The sequence below is a fragment of the Delphinapterus leucas genome, chromosome 5, assembly GCF_059928025.1.
Source record: "Delphinapterus leucas isolate spDelLeu-1000000601 "Yukka" chromosome 5, BTC_Dleu_Yukka2, whole genome shotgun sequence".
NCBI lineage: Eukaryota > Metazoa > Chordata > Mammalia > Artiodactyla > Monodontidae > Delphinapterus > Delphinapterus leucas.
The window spans coordinates 49,009,020-49,028,021 of NC_143133.1; positions in this window are offsets into that span (position 1 = coordinate 49,009,020).

A 19,002-nucleotide genomic window follows, 5' to 3' on the forward strand; every position below is an offset into this window, starting at 1 on the left:
ACATAAGTTAAGTGAAAAAACCTTCTTGACCATAATTCCACATGTGATTCTCTACTTAAACGTAAAAAAAGTTCTGTTTTTAAAACAAATTGTGATGGGCAATGAAAAGTGGATACTGTACAATAATGTGGAACGGAAGAGATCATGAGGCAAGCGAAATGAACCACCACCAACCACACCAAAGGCCGGTCTTCATCCAAAGAAGGTGATGTTGTGTATATGGTGGGGTTGGAAGGGAGTCCTCTATTATCAGCTCCTTCTGGAAAACCAAACGATTAATTCCAACAAGTACTGCTCCCGATTAGACCAACTGAAAGCAGCATTCAATGAAAAGCATCCAGAATTAGTCAACAGAAAACGCGTAATTTTCCATGAGGATAACGTAAGACTGCATGTTTCTTTGATGACCAGGCAAAAACTGTTACAGCTTGGCTGGGAAGTTCTGATTCATCCGCCATATTCACCAGACATTGCACCTTCGGATTTCCACTTATTTCAGTCTTTACAAAATTCTCTTAATGGAAAAAGTTTCAATTCCCTGGAAGACTGTAAAAGGAACCTGGAACAGTTCTTTGCTCAAAAAGATAAAAAGTTTTGGGAAGGAATTATGAAGTTGCCTGAAAAATGGGAGAAGGCAGTGGAACAAAAAGGTGAGTACATTGTTCAATAAAGTTCCTGGTGAAAATAAAAAATGTGTCTTTTATTTTTCCTTAAAAAAACCAAAGGCACTTTTTGGCCAACCCAGTACTTTAATATGAACGCTTAGCATCTGAGTAGAATCAGTAGAATCATCTCCTCTATTGTACCTCATCCCTGTATTCTCTGCACCTAATACAGGGCTTCGCACATAATAGCAACTCATAAGCATTCATTGAGTTGCACTGACAAATGATTTCATATTTGCAAATGTTTAGAGTTTGCAAGGATGGTGTGTCAATGATCATACTGGATATACTGAAAAGGATACCTTGGGGAGTAAACACTGAAGTTGCAACTTCCATGTAAGGATTGTCTGGAGATAAAATTCTGAAGAGATTGAAGAAAGAGAAACAGAGACAACTTGCACTGGGGTGAGCAGAAGCAAAGGTAGGGCAGTGAGGCAAAGATACGGAGATGCCATGCATGCAATGTAAAAGTCACTTTGCATCAACGTTCTCATCTGTAATCTTTGACTACATATTTATAGAATGCTGGGCAGTTCACAAAATGTATATTAAAAGAATCGTCTGATGCAAAAAGTATGACTCCCCTTGGATAACCAAAAACACTGAGTCTCAGAAAACTGATTAAAGGTCACAGGTCAAAGGTGATATAATTACTCAGAGACTGAGTTCAAACTAGAACTTAGGTGTTTTCCTTTTTTTTTTTTACGTCCAACCCTGTGCTCTTTGCCTTACAGTGTATACTGTCAGGCAGCAACTTTCACTTGGCAGTTGGCCTCAGCTCACTCTTCTTCATTATCCTTTTGTACCTGTTTTTCCAGTTCCCTTCACTTTTCTCCTTGAAATCCCTGCACAGACTCTTTGAGATTGTCACTGTGAAGAAAGAGTGCTGTAAACAATGCCAGGTGTTGTGCCTCACCTTAAATCACTAAACCCAGAGTCTGCAGCAGGAAAGTGACTAGTGGCAGCAAATTGGTCTTTTCAGATACACCTGTTCACACAAAGAGCCGTCACTCGTTGGAGAACCATCCTAAAATATTGACTCTTCTACTTTCAGTGTTCTCCAAGGTACTGCCATTTAACGCACTTGGAAAAAAAAGTTCAGTTTTCTAATAGTATTTCATGTCTACTGCTCCATAGCTCCACAAATTTCAAGTCAACAAAAGTATATTGAGCATTTAATATGGGTCATGCTCTGTTTGAACACTGAAGAGTCTTCAGGTTAAATGAAACATGGTCCCTGTCATCCCTGTGGCCCTAATGATAATAAGTCATAATACAATGCAGGGTCACGTTATGCATCACGAACTGAGCAGAATGGTACCACTGCCAGTTTATGGTTTCCTTCAGCCCTTTCAAAGCCACTAACCTACCCAGCCGCCGTCTGTCTCTTCCTAGGCTACTTTCCTTTCTCTTGTGCCAACAGTTCAAACCTTCACTCTCCCCGAGTTTCTTATCTAACACCTTGGTTCAAAAATCTTGTCTATTACCTCTTAGAGAAAGTTCAAAAGTCTCTCAGCCTTCTAAGCACTGCTACCCCATCCACTATGCCAGCACGGACTTACCTGCATCCTCTTTCCTCTTTACCTTCTGATCTCCCACCTCAGTGGAAGGGGTTTCTCCTTCCACTGGCATCCCGGGTCCTCTTGCTTCTCCAAGACGGACATCAAACAGCCTTCCTCTGTCCCATCTATCCAACATTTTCACCACCACTGGTTCTTTGCTCTTAGCAGACAAACAGATGCAAGTCTCTTCCATCTTCCGGTACCCAAGTCAGAAACATAATAGTCATCCTCGGCTCCTCTACTTCCACATATTGAGTTGGCCAAAAATTTCATTCAGGTTTTTCCATAACAGCTTACAGAAAACCCGAATGAAATTCTTGGCCAACCCAATACAATCAGGCACCATATTTATAGACTCAAACACCTAAGGTGGACCTCTTACATCCACCCCCTTGTCCCAAATCACTGCTACTGCCTCAGTTCAAGCCATCATCCTCTCTTACAAGGATTATTCCAGTAGCCTCATGACTAGTCCTCTCTTGTTCCATTCTTGCTTCTTTCCAATACAGTGGCCACCATACTTCCAGTGAGCTTTCTAAAATCTGAAACTAATCATGTTACTCCTCTGCTTCACATCATTTCATGGCTTCCTTTTGCCTGTAGAATAAAATTAGACTTCTTTGCATAATGCAAAAGTGTTTCCAGAGCTGCCTCTGAACTACCTGGCCAGCTACTCCACGTCTCACACTTGGCGTCCCAGCCTCCGGAAACTTCTTTATTCCCACATCTATCTTTTTGTTCACATTCTCCCTCTGCCTAAAATGCATCACCCTTCCCATATTCTGGCCTTGACAAGTCCTCTTCCTTCAAAAATCCTTCAGGAAGGTTTTGCTGATTTCTGTTAGGTCCCTCCCACACGTTCAAACACACTCTGACAGGGTGGTCAGTAATGTCAAATGTTCAGGGAAAAGGAAAATAATTTCGCCTGTTAAAATACTGTTTGTTTTAGGTACGTTTAATCTCTAAACAGTTTCAGCCCATGTACTATTTGGGCCTGCTTCTTTGAACATCTAGCACTAAATTATTACACCCTCTACTCATTTTCCTTTTTGATGTGGAACTTCTGTTTGTATGAAACCTAATTTTCATGTCAGGAGGGGCTGCTTTTTGGAAATTTCAGTTGCAAAGCACAGCAGATGCAGATGGCTTTGGGAAAAGCACAGTCAAAGGCAGTTAGTCATGAGTTCCTGCTTTTCTGTAAGCAGAGCCAGATGCTATCTTTGTAGGTCAGTGACAGGTAAACTGCAAATAAAGTAAATTATCACACAGGCCACATCAGGTATCAAAGCCTTTACTGAGGTTGAAGTTCTTCATTCTTCAGTAGAAGACACATACCTCTTTTCCATCAGAAGTAAATAAAGACATAATAAAGACATATCAGTCTTCTGTATGGATCAGAAATCACACAATCGACCTACAACACTGTGTTAGCTCCTGTTAACAACATGGTGATTCAATATGTCTGCACATTTCAAAATGATCACCACTATAAATCTAGTTGCCATCTGTCACCATACAAAGATATTACATAATCATTGTTATATTCCCCATTGAATATTCCCTGTACATTTCATACCCATGACTCATTTATTTTGCAACTGGAAGTTTGTACCTCTTAATTTCCCTCACCTATTTCTCTCCTCCCCCCACCTCCTTCCCCTCCGGCAACCACCTGTTTTTTCTCTGTATCTATAATTCTGTTTCTTTTTTGTTATGTTTGTTTGTTTTGTTTTTTTAGATTCCACATATAAGTGAATCACACAGTATTTCTTTCTCTGCCTGACTTACTTCACTAAACATAATACCCTCTTGGTGTATTCATGTTGTCACAAATGGCAAGATTGCATTATTTTTTAAGGCTGAGTAGTATTCCATTGTGTGTGTATTATATATACATATATATATATATATATATATAAATAACACATCTTCTTTATCCATTCATCTGTTGATAGACAACTAGGTCATTTCCATATCTTGGCTATTGTAAATAAGATTGTAAATCATGCTGCTATGAACATAGGGGTACATATATCTTTTCAATTAGTGTTTTCATTTCCTTCCGATAAATACCCAGGAGTGGAATTGCTGGGTCATATGTACACCTTATACAGTGCTGTATGTCAATTATATCTTGATAAAACTAGAAGAAAAAAATAAAAACAAATAAAATATTTAAAAATTTTTTAAAAATCTCCCAATCATATATAATCAGTCCACTGGTAGCCCCCGTCCTAAGGACAGATTCTGATTGCTACCAACGTGAGTTGCAATGGCACACAGCATAGCTCGTGGCCTGAGGAATCCATTTGCCTGGACTTAAACCCTGACTCAGCTACTTACTGGCCGCACAGCACGAGCATGTTTCTTGACCTCTCAGTGCTCCAGTCTGCTCATCTGTAAGAGACGAGTAAGAAAGATAAGATTTACTTCACAAAGTTGCTGCAAAGATTTAACATGCAAAATTCCTGACACATGTTAAATGTCCAATAAATATTAAGAGTTACCTTACTGTTAAATGACAAAATCTAACAGAATCTCTTAGGAGGGAAGTATTCTTATTTTGAAAGTTTTGCTCACATTTCACCCCTATCCTAAAATTTACCTCTAACCATTGTTCTTTATAGTGGAGCTTCATTAGGGCCCTTGGTTGAAAAGGGCTTTGAACTGATGCAGTCAATTTTACCACCGAGATTTTTTTTTTTAATCCCAACATTTATTCAACGATTTTAATTTTAAGAGGGAGATCTCAAGTCCCTGACTATACACTTCAGGAAAAGACCTCAGCCCAAGATTTGGTTTGCTTCCTGTTGGAAGATGGCTGGTCAACAGTGCACCAGTGTTTCACACCATCACTCTGGGCACTTGAGTCATGGAGGAATGTCTTTACAAAGATTAATGTTGCTCAGCCTGTGAATAAAGGAAAATGCCCAGCACTCGTCAGATGTCGACGTCAGCAGAACTTACCTTGGCACTTACTTTAAAAACTTCATTGTGGCCCTTTGTACCTAAAACAAAATTTTAAGTTCATCAGAACTGTGTAAGATATTCCAAAGTTACAGGAAGAAATGTTTTGATATCTGGTCACTTCAAAAACAAAACAAAACAAAAAACAAGCAAGGATGAAGAGGAAGAGAAGGAGATTTCAACTTTTTGTTTACAAAATGTTGATTTTTACATATTTACATATCAGTTGCTAAAAAGTCTACCACTAATTAAAATACATGAACAAATATGGACAAATGCAGTCTGAGATATGAATGGAAAGAGAGATACAGACATATAGGTACACATAGACATAGTATTTAGGATGGGATGACATCAGAGGAAACATATTCTAGTTCCTTTTTGCAAGGGTTTGAATGATTTTTGAACATGTACAATCGGATCTGCTACACTGTGTTTTGTATTTCCCGCTTTTTTGTTTTCTCAGGTTTGTTTCATCATATTCTCTTAAAGAATAGCCTACGAGTTCGTGAATTCAGAGAAAATTGTCAAGAGGGTGAGTAGCATCTTGTGTAGAAACCAGGGACTGAGTTCAATGCCTCACATACACAACCCCAATTAACCCTAATGTAAGGGAAAATGGCTATTATCCACATTTTATAGGTACAAATGAAATAAGACAGCCAAGAATAGGCACTTCTCATGTCACAGAGCTGCCTCATTCTATAACATTCTTATCTCTAAATTTCACATCAACTGTGACCTTTTCTTCTCTTAGCACGTATTTTCCATTCCCTTTATGGGTTTCAGTGTTTTTCTCTGAGACTGTCCTATAGTCTTCAGGTCTATCCAGAACTTTAATATCTGTCTGTCTGTCTCTCACATGCATGGGTGTACACACACACACACACACAAACACACACGTGTGCATGCGTTTGAGTATAGACCTAGAATTCCTCATTCATTCAACAAACCTATATTGAGCACCTACTATGCTGCAGGCTCTATTCCAGGCATGTGGGACACAAGAAGGCTTCCTGAAGCTTGCACTTTGCAGGAGTAACAGATATTAAAGAAACATGGCAAACAAAAAATTATTTTATTATAGTTGTAATAAATGCTAGAGTAGAACATAGTGTGAACTGACAGCTCCTAACATGGGGACCTAACCCTAAGATTGAGAAGAAGAGAACTAAAATATCATCTTTGTTAAGAACATATTGCAGTGATCGCTCTGTGGGCAGATCTGCCTGCTTCCTGATGGTGGGAACTAGTTCCCCTCCCCCTTGCTTTCCGCCTGCCTGAAGCAACTGTACAGTCTTGCTCTGTGATACTTTGTCCTCCATGCCAGACCAAAGGTAACAGAAATCTCGAAGCTTTTGAGCTTTTTGAGGTGACTGGATTCTGTCATGAGTCATCCTCCTACACTAGTTTTTTTAAACATATGTATGCTGTGGTTTCTATTTTAACTCATGGATAGGCAGCACTGGATCTGAGATTCTACCCTAGGTATTTCTTTCTCTTAATTACCCTTACTTGTTAAATGAGCACTATAAAAACTGACATAGGAGGGTTTTCACTGTAACTTGCGAGTCTCTCTCAGCTCTTATTCATTCATTCTCTGAATCACAAGATATATATTGGACACCTGTTATGGGCCAGGCATTGTGTTACCTACAGGATACATAGCTGGGAACAGAATAGGCATGACCCCAGCCCTCATGGAGCTTATATACTAGACTGATTCTTTGTTGCTGTGTTTACTAACATTTAAAAAAATGTTTAGCACTGTGGAAGATGCAGAGGTTGCAGAACATAACATACTTGCCTTGCAGAATTCACGTTCTTATGAGGGAGACAAGATCCAGGCACACAAAGCAACACATGAGAATATACGGTCAAAAAAGAAATGAATATAGAGTTTAGTGTCCAGGGAAGACTTCCTTGAAAAGATGAGGTTTGAAAAGTGACTTGAAGGAAAAGTAAACTTGGAAAAGTGATTGGAAAAGAGGAGATCATCCAAGGTGAAAAATGACACAGGATCATCTGAAAAGGTCGGGGAGAGGACAGCAAAGAGATGTGATTGTCTAGACTGCAAGCTTACCAAAAATAAGGGAAGGTGGGGCCTTAAGAGCTAAGATGTGTTGTTAAAAATTGTCTTGACAGGTAATGCAAAGCTCTCCTTTTTGTGGTAAGTGAAGAGTTCTTAGATCCTTTTCTATCTTTTTTTTTTTTTTTTTTTTTGCGGTACGCAGGCCTCACTGTTGTGGCCTCTCCCGTTGTGGAGCACAGGCTCCGGACGCCCAGGCTCAGCGGCCATGGCTCACGGGCCCAGCCGCTCCGCGGCATGTGGGATATTCTTGGACCAGGGCACGAACCCGTGTCCCCTGCAACAGCAGGCGGACTCTCAACCACTGCGCCACCGGGGAAGCCCCTTTTCTATCATTTTTATGCTGCTAATACTATTTCTGAAAATGTATCTGGATTTGAAGGGCAAAGGAATAAGAGGCAGGGAGACAGATGGGGGCATTAATGACTTGATTTAGGTGTGATGATGTCTGTACAAGTGTGTACCCAATGGGACTAGAAGAAACGAATCTAAGAGATAATATATAAGACTGTGCTACAGTCTGAACAGAAGGGATGAGGAAATGATGGAAGGGAATATAGGAGACGGAGTGTGGGGGATGAGGGAGTGAAAGATAGACACAAGTGTATGGCAGAGTAGCCTTGGTTAAGTTGGGTTTGTCGAATTTTATACAGTGGTTGAGCTTTTGCATGAAAATATCCTGGGATCATTTAAAGCCTGGTGCTTGGGTAAGAAGTCCAGCCTGGAAATCAGGATGTCATTGGGACAGAAGTGATTGTATAGCTCTGAAACCAGATGAGCTCTGTGGATGGAGGGGATGCAGAGACAAACCCAAGCTCCCAGAAGCCAAAAATGTTAGCAATAGCTAGTTATCTACTAGAAAAAAGAAAATAGAATAATTAGACTTCAGATAATAAGAATGTCTATGCCATTATCAGACATTTATTATGGTTATATAAATTTCTTGGGAAAATATAAACGCTAATTGGAAGAAAAAAAATCTCTTCATAAAGTCATCCACATTCTAATTTTGTGGTTTCTAGAGAGGTCACCACTTTGGACTTCGAAGAGGCCAGATTCCATAATTACCTGACAAATTCTCACGATTCCTGGGAAATGGGTAAACTCCCCATAAAGACAATGAGAAGACAGAAGCTGATTTATTTCCAATAGCTCCATAAATCATAATAAAAACTTGAAAGATTCAATTAAGAACAGGAATGGCCCCCTGAAAATGTAATAAAGGTGGTGGGGTTTTTTGCAGATTCTTGTCACTGTTAGCTCAAGTCTCCCTACGTTAAAAGCTTTCGTGACAGATAATTAAATGAGCTTTTATTTCCAAGACTCTTGCAAATGATTTGTGATTTTGTCACTGAGTATGTTCGGTATATGCCAGATTTGCCAATAAATTCTCATGACCTCTCTTCTCAATCATGCACACATACAAAAACCCCATAAAAGTATTTAAATTTTAAATTGCAATTTCACCTTTAAAAATACCAGAGAGTGACAGTATAATTGGAAAGATATAAACCATGTGTTAACTTCTGAGTGTAGACCCCAGTTCTGACACCCCAAATTTTTTAAAAATGAAAACATGTTCCAAGGGTACTCTGTCTTAGTCTGTCTGGCTGCACAGAGCGAAGCTTATTTCAATCCATACTATGCCTGCTTATCAGGAAGTTATTCCCAATTGGAATGTGAGCCATGATATTGCCAGTTCCTTACGTTTACATTTCTCTCTCACGAGGCAATTTGGGAACAAACAATAGCTTATAGTTTTAAATCCACACTCCACCCTCTTGATCTAATAAGAGTTTACCTAGTTCTAATATCATCTTGCTTATGAAATCATTCATTCCACGAATATCTAATGCTAAGTGCTTATCTAGTGCTAAAAGGCCCTTGATCTTGTGAAGCTCACATTTGAGTGTGTGTGTAGAGGGCAAAGGTAAGGAGGGATTGGGAAGGAAAGATAAAGAAATGATATACCAAGATAATTTCAGATATAGGAAAGTGTTGTGAAGAATTAAAAAGAGTGAGTTGATAGAGAGTGAGGACATGACTTCTGGGTTAAGATCTGCAAGTAAAGAAGAAGCCATCCATGGGCATATCTGGGGGAAAAGAGTTTCATTCAGAAAGTTTGAGGTGAGAGCAAGCTAGACATATTTAAAAACAGAAAGAGGGTTGATGTACACAGCCGCATTAATATAACTTGTAGCAACTACGATGGTGCGCTATTTGTATATTTCATCACTATTATAAAGTGGAACTGAGCAGAAAAGGGAAGGAGATGAAGAAGGAAAAGAAGGCTTGGGATAAATCATGCTGGACCTTGTAGGTCAAAGTCCAATGTTGGGTAAAATTTTAAATGTAACGGGAAGCCACTGAAGGACTTTAGGCAGTAGAATGACATAATTTGATTTATATGTTTACACATCATATTTACGGCTGTGTGGAGAATGCATTGTAGGGTGGCAAAAATGGAAGCAGGGAGACAAAGGAAATTGGTTATTGAAGAGGACCAGAGGAGATATGATGGGAGCTGGAATTTGAGGGGTAACAGTGGGGAGACAGAAGTCTTGGCAGGTTTAAAATACAGCTTAGGGAAAGGTTTGGCTGGACCAGCTGGTGGATTGAATGTGGGAGATTAAGGAAAGGGCCGATTCATGGCCGATGCCTAGATTTTTGGCTTCACCAACTGGGAACACCCAGGGAGAACAGGTTGTTTGGAAGAAGCAGGAAATCAAGAGATTCCTCCCCAACTTTCTCTTCTATATCTGTAGTAGCCTCCTCAATACCTTAAACACACCTTTGTTGCTGTGCATACCGTGATTTATTGTAATTTGTATGTTTAATGGATTTTGAGTCCCTGGAGAGTAAGGATCTTGTTTTATTCATCTCTCAGATACTACCAAAGTGTCAGGCACATAGTAGGTGCCCAAAATATACTTATTTAATACACGTACAAATTGAAGTAAAATATTTCAAGTCCAGCTGCTTGCATTTTTGGAAAATTAGCATCTTGCATAATTGAATATATCCTTCTACTCTGATTTATGAAGTATCTTATTCACCCTGGGAAATACATGCCATATAAAATAAAAAGAGCTATGATTGCAATTTGGATGTTCCATAATTAAAAGAAACCTCTATTTATATGTAAAACAGATTGTATTTCATGTAGAGAAGAAAGGAAATAAGTTGTTTATGAACAGGAAATCTTTGGAGCCCTGTAGGGGTTTAAATTAGTCCCTCTGAATTTAGTAGTGTTTCAATATATATTTATTTAATAAATGGAATTGAATGCAATAGAGTATTTTACCTAAAAGTCTCCATTGGTCTATAAAAATTATATATGAGCAGAGTACTTTGCAATAAACCATGAAAATATCGGGAGGATTTGAATTTAATATACTGGGAGAGAGAGAGTCATTGATATTTAAAGGAATCAGTCACTTTTCATGTGAATTGGCCACTGGAGATTGTACAGCATGTTATTTCAATACGGTATTCATCTGTGTAACTTACTGTTTCTGTTGTTGTTGTTTCACTAAATCTCATACTTACAGGAAAATGAAATGTTTAAACCCCAAAATCCCAGGTGGTTCAGCTGACAGGTATAAAAGGCAACGTGCTACTGAAGTAAAACATTAAGTCAGTTTTTGATTAACGGGAGGAGAAGTTTTGATGTAGCATGCAGCCTTGATTCTTTTTCTCTTTCCTGAGTCAGAGTGTTCTGTAAAATTCCCACCCACACAACTACTACCAAAAAGCACAGAGAGAAAGAATTCTCTGCAGTAGGGAACACATTTGAAAAAATACTGGTCCCTCTCCAGTGTCAGCATCGCAGTAGCTAATGGACAAGAAACTATAGAAACACAAGAGCCAAGATGGAGGAATAGGACTGATGACAACTCTGTGGTTAAGAGCTGGAAACTTGAGTAAATGCAGGCTGTGAATTCTACCTTTCCTGTCTATCAGGACCTGACCAATCTACCACACAGTAGGGTGGGCCACAGAAAAAGATAATGTTAAAAAGAACAACAAAGTAATAAACCATAGCGTTATTCATGCAATCTTTGTATAAATTTGAGCTCTGTGACACACATCACCATAAGCTTCAAATTTCTTATCACCCATTCCCACAATCATCCCATAAGGTAAAGTTATTTTCCCCACTTTTAGCTGTAGGAACTGCAATTCAAAAGTGGTGGATAGGGCTTCCCTGGTGGCGCAGTGGTTGGGAGTCCGCCTGCCGATGCAGGGGACACGGGTTCGTGCCCCGGTCCGGGAGGATCCCACATGCCACGGAGCGGCTGGGCCCGTGAGCCATGGCCGCTGAGCCTGCGCGTCCAGAGCCTGTGCTCTGCAACGGGAGAGGCCACAACAGTGAGAGACCCGCGTAGCGCAAAAAAAAAAAAAAAAATGGTGGATAAACTTATTCAAAACTATATTTCTAGTAAGAAGTAGGCCCGAATCCAAACTTAAACACACCTGGATCCAAATGCACCGCCCAAGTAGTGAATGATGCAGAAACAGGTGACACGTGAGGGCCCAGGCAAGAATGAGAATAGAAAGGCCTCCCTTAGCCACCGCTGTTAAGGGTTTTTTACCAGTTCCTAGGAGTACACCATCCTGATAGTAAGCATATGACAGAGTACTTGTTACGTTTCATTTATTTATTTAGTGAATACAGCTTCTTTCTAGGTTTAGGTTCAGTTTTCCTCAACTAATCCTTGCTCTCTTTCTAAGGTACCAAGTAAACCACCATCTGGGGTATTACTGAGAAATGTACCTGAAATGAACTAACCCACCTGATCACAGCAGTTGGGGTTCTCCTTCCCAGAGGGGCGGACCAGGTAAGCAGACCCCCTCAGTGTAACAGAGTCCATTGTTACCTCTGTGCCACGTGCTTGAATAGATAACATTATTCTCCCTCCTCCCATCCCCCAAAATGCCTAAATGTCTGTAGCATTTAGCACCTATGTATACATGTTCACACCAAAATAGTTTCCATGGGAATGTATTCCCTGAGTATATTTCTGGTTCATTTTCAGGTACTCTCGTTGTATGAGCACCATCAAGTTCAGCATTTATGGTAGTTCAACAACCATAATTTTATGGGCCTTTCTAGCCCTGAAAATTTATGATCATCAATTACCAACTCTGTGTTCATTAACTCTCTAGGTACCCTGGAGTTTATGAGAAGTTTTTCTTAGAGAGTTACAATCATGTTAGTGAGTAAAGGCTAATTTTAAAAACTATACAGCACAGGGAAACATAGCCATTATTTTATAATAACTTTAAATGGAATATAACCTATAAAAATACTGAATCGCTGTGTTGTGAATCTGAAATTTATATTAGTTTCTTTTTTTACTTTAATGAAAAATGAAAAACTACATTCTTTGACAAGAGAAGGGAATATTGGAGTTTAAAGAAGTGGGGAAAGGAGCTGGAATTATCAGAGAAGAAAGGATTTGTGAAAGCAGTAAGGATCACTTTGGCTGTGAAAATTATGTAGGGATCATGATGTTACAAAGATGTCAACACTTACTAAGCAGTTGTTATGTACCTAGCACCTTTCTAATTACTTCACGTAATTTCCCTTTGTCAGATCTCATGAGGTAGTTATTACTATTCCACCTGACAGAAGTTGTGGAGAATTATGACCATGGCCAATTGTCGTATAACAGTAACAGGCACTCCAATATTCAGACTCAAATCTGGATATCTGAAAATCCTGTGCCATTTTCAGTGTGCCAGTAAAGGGAGCACCACATCATGGCCAGGGTTAGCTAACAATATCCTGGAGCTTCCCTCTGTTCTCAGGTGCGCCCCTCTTTGTAGTGTGTCCTTGGCTAGCAGTCTTCTTCCTACTTTTCCCTTGGCTAATGTCTAACTTGCCTTTCACGTTTCAGCTTAAACATCAATTCATCAAGAAGTGAAACATGGAAAAACTGTGGAGAGTCAGAATGTTCCCTGAACTCCAAAGTGGATTAACCTGCCCCGCCCCCATAGCCACCTGTACCTTCACAATGCATTAGTAGGCTTAGCTAAAAGCTCTGCCCTTTGAGTTGCTGGTCTCTGATTAGGCGTGGCGGAGAAGGCAGCTTCCTAAATCTGATGTTTGCTTCAGGCCTGTCTCACCTTGCCTTCCAGAGATTTCAATATGACATTGTGGGAGAAGGTTAGGGACGCCAGTCCTACTGAGTAAATTCTTTAGAGCCACCTGTCAACTGTTTCCATTGGGGTGCGGAGCTCTGCTGCACCTCACATGATTTAACTCTGTCATTCAGGATTTAATCTGAAGTAAGAGAGCCTCCATCCGCGCAGAGGTCTGTTCCCTCCCTGCTGTACTCGCAGGCTGGCTAGCTCTGGTCTCAGTGCATTGCTCTCCTAGGGCTTTGCTGGAATGACCAATAAGAACACACACCAGCATTCTGAATGTTTTTCTTTTCCCTAAAGCTGCAGGCTTAGTCAGCGTGTGGTCAGCTTTCCAGGGTATCACAAGGAAATGTTATACCCACGCTTCAGCACAACGCATGAGGGTCACCAGCTTTCCAGCCCGCACACCTGTACCCTCCCTTCACAGCCTGACTGCTAAGCCAATGTCGCATTTTTAGGTTAAGTCCAGGGATCCCATTCAAAGTGTGAAACTCTGGATAAGGAGTATGTTGGGGAGGAGTATTATGGAAAGCAATTAAACCAAATTTCTTACCTTAAATCTGTTATTAAGTACTGTGAATACGCTAAATTTTAAGTTCTTATGCAAAATAGTCCTTAACAATAATGAAAACCACCATTCAGCATGCTTACTCATGAACTTCCAACATTTTTTTCTATCATTATCAAAAGTCTTTCCATACATTTTGTATATTTTCCCCAAATTGCCTTAGATCACAAACCGCAAGCGTGTTTCCTGCTAACAAATCACAACACCCCCAGGAGATGAGTCTGTGAAATGTCCTCATTCCTAGGTGCAGTGTCCCTCCACCCCTCTGCTTAACCTGGCTAGTAGCCTTGAGTTTAAAACCCAAATTAGGTAAAACCTAACTTTTCTTTTGGGTCTCAGCAGTGACCTCAGGTCTTTATGAATGTGTGTGTCTGTGTGTGTTCCTCTGACATCATACTGAAAAGTGATATATCCGTGTGTGTGTGTGTTTATTGACATGCAGCACTTAATATCTGTTGGCAGAATAATGAATCTCTTAATTCCAGCCTGGATCTCAAAGGAACAGCTTTCAGGATTTGACCCATTTCTTCTTGTTCCAGATAATGTGGGTTTGACTTTGTCTTTTCATAGATAGATAGACAGATAATAGATTGACAGATAACAGATAGAGAGAGAGAGAGGCGTGTGTGTGATCTGGTTGACTCTAAATCTGGATTGGGTCATCCAGAATGAAAACCTATTTTGGTGCTGAAGCTCCGGAGAACGTTTCTTCTCTCACCTCTGGGTCCCTTTGAGCCATCTGACTCTGGTCTGCTTTCTTTCACTGCAAAGCAGCAGGCAGCGGTGGCAGCTCCTCTGGAAACTTTGGCCTGCTGTTTCCTGCACTAATTTATCCTCTCTCTGATTTCACCCCAGCTGTTTCCCCACCTCGTGCTCCCTGACTCACTGCCATAACAGCAGAGGTCCAGGGCATTCTGGGAAGTCTGCTCTCAGAAGGCACGGCAGGCCCCTAAATTCCCCCAGGCCCCGCCTTAAGCTTGGCGAGGGCAGCAGACAGCACTGCAAATGCCAACTGACAGGTGAGTTTTCTTTCTGTACAAGGCCTGTCATCTTTGCCCCTTCCCACCATGCAATGTGTGCCATCACTTCCGAAAGACATCAAGCAGGGGTCCTGACGCTGATGAGCCTGTGGGTTCTGGAGTAAACAATGGGAAAATACACTGAACCACCAGCTACGACCCCTGACCCAGAACAGACTCGTAGGTGCAGGCAATGTGTCAGGAATTCTCTTCCTCCCGGGGCTGGATGGTACATCAATTAGAGACTTTTTTTTTTTTTTTTGCTACGTGGTAGATATTTCCAAATCTGTTTAGGCAAAAAGAGACTTATTCTTATTGACAAGCGCCTTAGTGAGAACTCTATATTCAATTGAGTTCTATTCAATAACTAACACATAGTTATCTTCATTTTCATGGAAGCAAGGGATATTGTTTAAGGGGGAAAGAAGAAAACATTTGGGAGACATGGGGTATTTGAAGAAGGAAGTTTAAGTCCTGGGTAAAACTACTATAGTACCTTATCAGGGAATGTGGGAAATAGGGATGCAGACCCTCTCAGTCTTGGTGCAAAAGCTCCAGGACTCAGAGAGGGTGGCGAGAGAAAGGGGATCATGTCCTTCCACTGTCACTACAGGTTTGTTTTTTTTTTAATCAAATAAACCTCATTTTTCATTTCTCATTATTTCTGTTCAGATTCTTCCTTACCCCATTCAGGCCACTCCAGCCTCCCTGATGTCCACGCCCCCTTCCATCCCAGACATGCCACCTGCTTTTGCAACAGGTCACCATGTGGCTCACCTCTCACCCTTTCAAGTCTTTACACAAATGTCACCTTCTCGTGAGGCCTTCATTATCCCACCGCCCCCCCCCTCCAAAAATTCCTGAGGCTCTTTTCTAACTTATTTTTTGCTTTATCACTTAGTGCCCTCTAACATACATTTTACATATTTTACTTACTTATAAACAGACTTTCATCTGGTTTGCTCTCCTCTGTAGCCCCAGAGCCTGGAGAAGTTTCTGGCCAGAGCACTTTTTGCTTGTCCTCCTGCTTGTTGACAGACTGCATGAATGAATGCACAAATGATGGCCTGGCTGTCAACAGGGAACCCGTACCAGAACTTGACCCATTCCCTCTCCCTTCAGATGATGTGGTTTGATTTTTTCTTTTTTTTCTGTTGATCAGAAGCAAAAGTCAACATCTTGATCACCTATTTCTAAAACAAAAGAAGGTGTCACTTTCCCCAGAATCTCAGCATTATACTCGACACATCAAGTGAAGATAAGGTTGTAGAGAAGGGTTTGTCAGCCTGGGCACATGACAGATTCCACAGCCAGCAAGGATGAAGTCTTGAAGTCACCTGCAGGCTGGATTTTAGATGCCAGGGGCCTCCTGAGCTGCCTGCTGCTCCTAAAACCCTGGTCGATATCACAGGTGTGGAGGAGAGAGAATGGAGGACTGGAATAACAGTGGTTGCTTGCTGGCAACACTGCAGGGCCCAGAGTCACCTGTGCAGTTTCTGTACCTGACACCCACCTGCCAGGATTCTGATTTCCTCCTTTGAAAGATGCTGAGCGGCAACTTCGATACCCAAACAGGACTGAGATCCAGGGGTTTAGGGAAATAATACATCCCTATTCTTTACTTTGTCAGCAGTTCCTCCGGATCAGCTCTTCAGCTTAAGAATCGGCGTAGTTTCGGATTTCCTTCCCATTTAGGTCACCACAGAGCATTGAGTAGAGTCCCCTGTGCTATACAGCAGGTTCTTATTAATTATCTATTTATACATATTAGTGTATATATGTCCATCCCAATCTCCCAATTCATCCCACCTCCCCTTTCCCCCCTTGGTGTCCATATGTCTGTTCTCTACATCTGTGTCTCTATTTCTGTCTTGCGAACAGGTTCAGCTGTACCATTTTTTTAGATTTCACATATAGGCATTAATATATGATATTTGACCGAAATGGGAAGGAAATCCAAAAAAGAGGGGATATATGTATACATATAGCTGATTCACTTCGCTGTACAGCAGAAACTAACACAAACATTGGAAAGCAACTATACCGAAAATAAAAAAAAATCGGCGTAATTTCCCCGTGCGCAGGTGTGCGCATGGATAGATGTGCCGGGCACGTGAAGCACAGCCTGTGGCTACTGCAGGGTTAACCACTAAGGGTAACTGCCTGACTTCTCAGAATTTTGCTTAAAGTGGACCCAGTGCCCAGGAAAGTGGGTTACACCACTGACAACATTCCCTTTATGGGAAAAGACACTCTCATTTCTAAACAATAAGGTCACAAAATAAATTTTGAAAGAAAATTGATTTTTAATTTGGGAGTTGCCTATAATAGAGATTTACAGTTTTAAACACAAGCCCAATCAGAGGTCAAACTGGCAGAGACATGTTCTGAAAGGTATAATAATTTATGAACTGTTTACATTGGTTTTAGTGGAATATGTGCAGAAGGGATGGCTTACAGCTTGTGTATCCCAAAGCACAGTAAGAACTTAAGCAATAGGCCAAAAACTGTAGTTAACGTCTGATGTGAAAAATCTAAGACACCGTGGTTGTTTTTAGAAACTGAACTTTATAAAGATCTGCAAATTGTTGCCCCTTTTAGTTACTTAAGCGTAAGGAACTATTTTTTTTCCCTATGCTCTCAATTTCTTGTCTGGCCCTAAATGTGCTCTCCTGTGAATCTGTACTTCTCATCCTCATTTCTGAAGGAACTCCCTGCTAAGGCGCTCTGAGGATCCAGGTATGTTACCTGCACTGGAGGCAGAGGTCTTCTCAATGGTCTTCAAGCCTTCAGCCATAAATAACACATCATACACTGGTCCTGCAGCCTACTTCTGGTGTTGGAGGCAACCCCCAACTAGGAAGTGGTCAGGTGCAGAATCACAAAAAAAGAATCAGGAGAATTATTGCTATGAATGATCTCCATTTTCACTCTTCTTTCCTCCATAGTGGATGTATATGCTTTACCATCATCATAGATCTCCAAAGGCCTTTCTCAATTTATGAATTTTCCCCTTCACCCCATTACTTCCCCCTTCTCTGGTCCCTGCATCTCTGTTGTGTATATGTCCTTGGATATGTATGTATCCTTATAAGATTACAGGGGTTGATTCATATGAATATATGGTCTTACCTTATATAAATTGTATCGACCTATAAATCTGGTTCTCTTTATTATTTTCCACTCAACAATACACTTTCAAGATGTATATAGCTACCTACATGTCACACCCTGATTATTACTTCTAAATGCTACACAAAAGGGAAGGGTAAGCTGGGACTAAGTGAGAGAGTAGCATTGACATATACACACTACCAAATGTAAAATAGATGGCTAGTGGGAAGCAGCCGCATAGCACAGGGAGATCAGCTCGGTGCTTTGTGACCACCTAGAGGGGTGGGACAGGGAGGGTGGGAGGGAGACGCAAGAGGGAAGAGATATGGGGATATACGTATATGTATAGCTGATTCACTTTGTTATACAGCAGAAACTAACACATCATTGTAAAGCAATTACACTCCAATAAAGATGTTAAAAAAAAAAAAAAAAAGTCCTTGTGTGCATCGGCCTCATTTTACCTATTCTTTCCCCAGTGACAGGTTCCTCCAGTTTCTCACCACCACAAACAGGGATGCAGGAAACATCCTTAGACATGTTGAAGAGCAGTCGGTAACCAATAGCAGGGTTGCAGGAGTGTTAAGAGTATACACGTATGTTATTTCATGAGGTATTGCCAGATTTCTCTCCCCAAGGTTTCTACCAAATTCTACTCTCTCCAGCAGAGTATGAGGGTTCCCATTTCATTACCACCACCAGTGTTTGCTAGCATCCTAATTTCTAATTACCAAGCTGAGGAGTTTAAAGGACTGTATCAATATTAAATTACCAATCTGAAAAGTATAAAGGATTACATAAATTTTTTTTTTTTTTTTTTTGCGGTACGCGGGCCTCTCACTGTTGTGGCCTCTCCCATTGCGGAGCA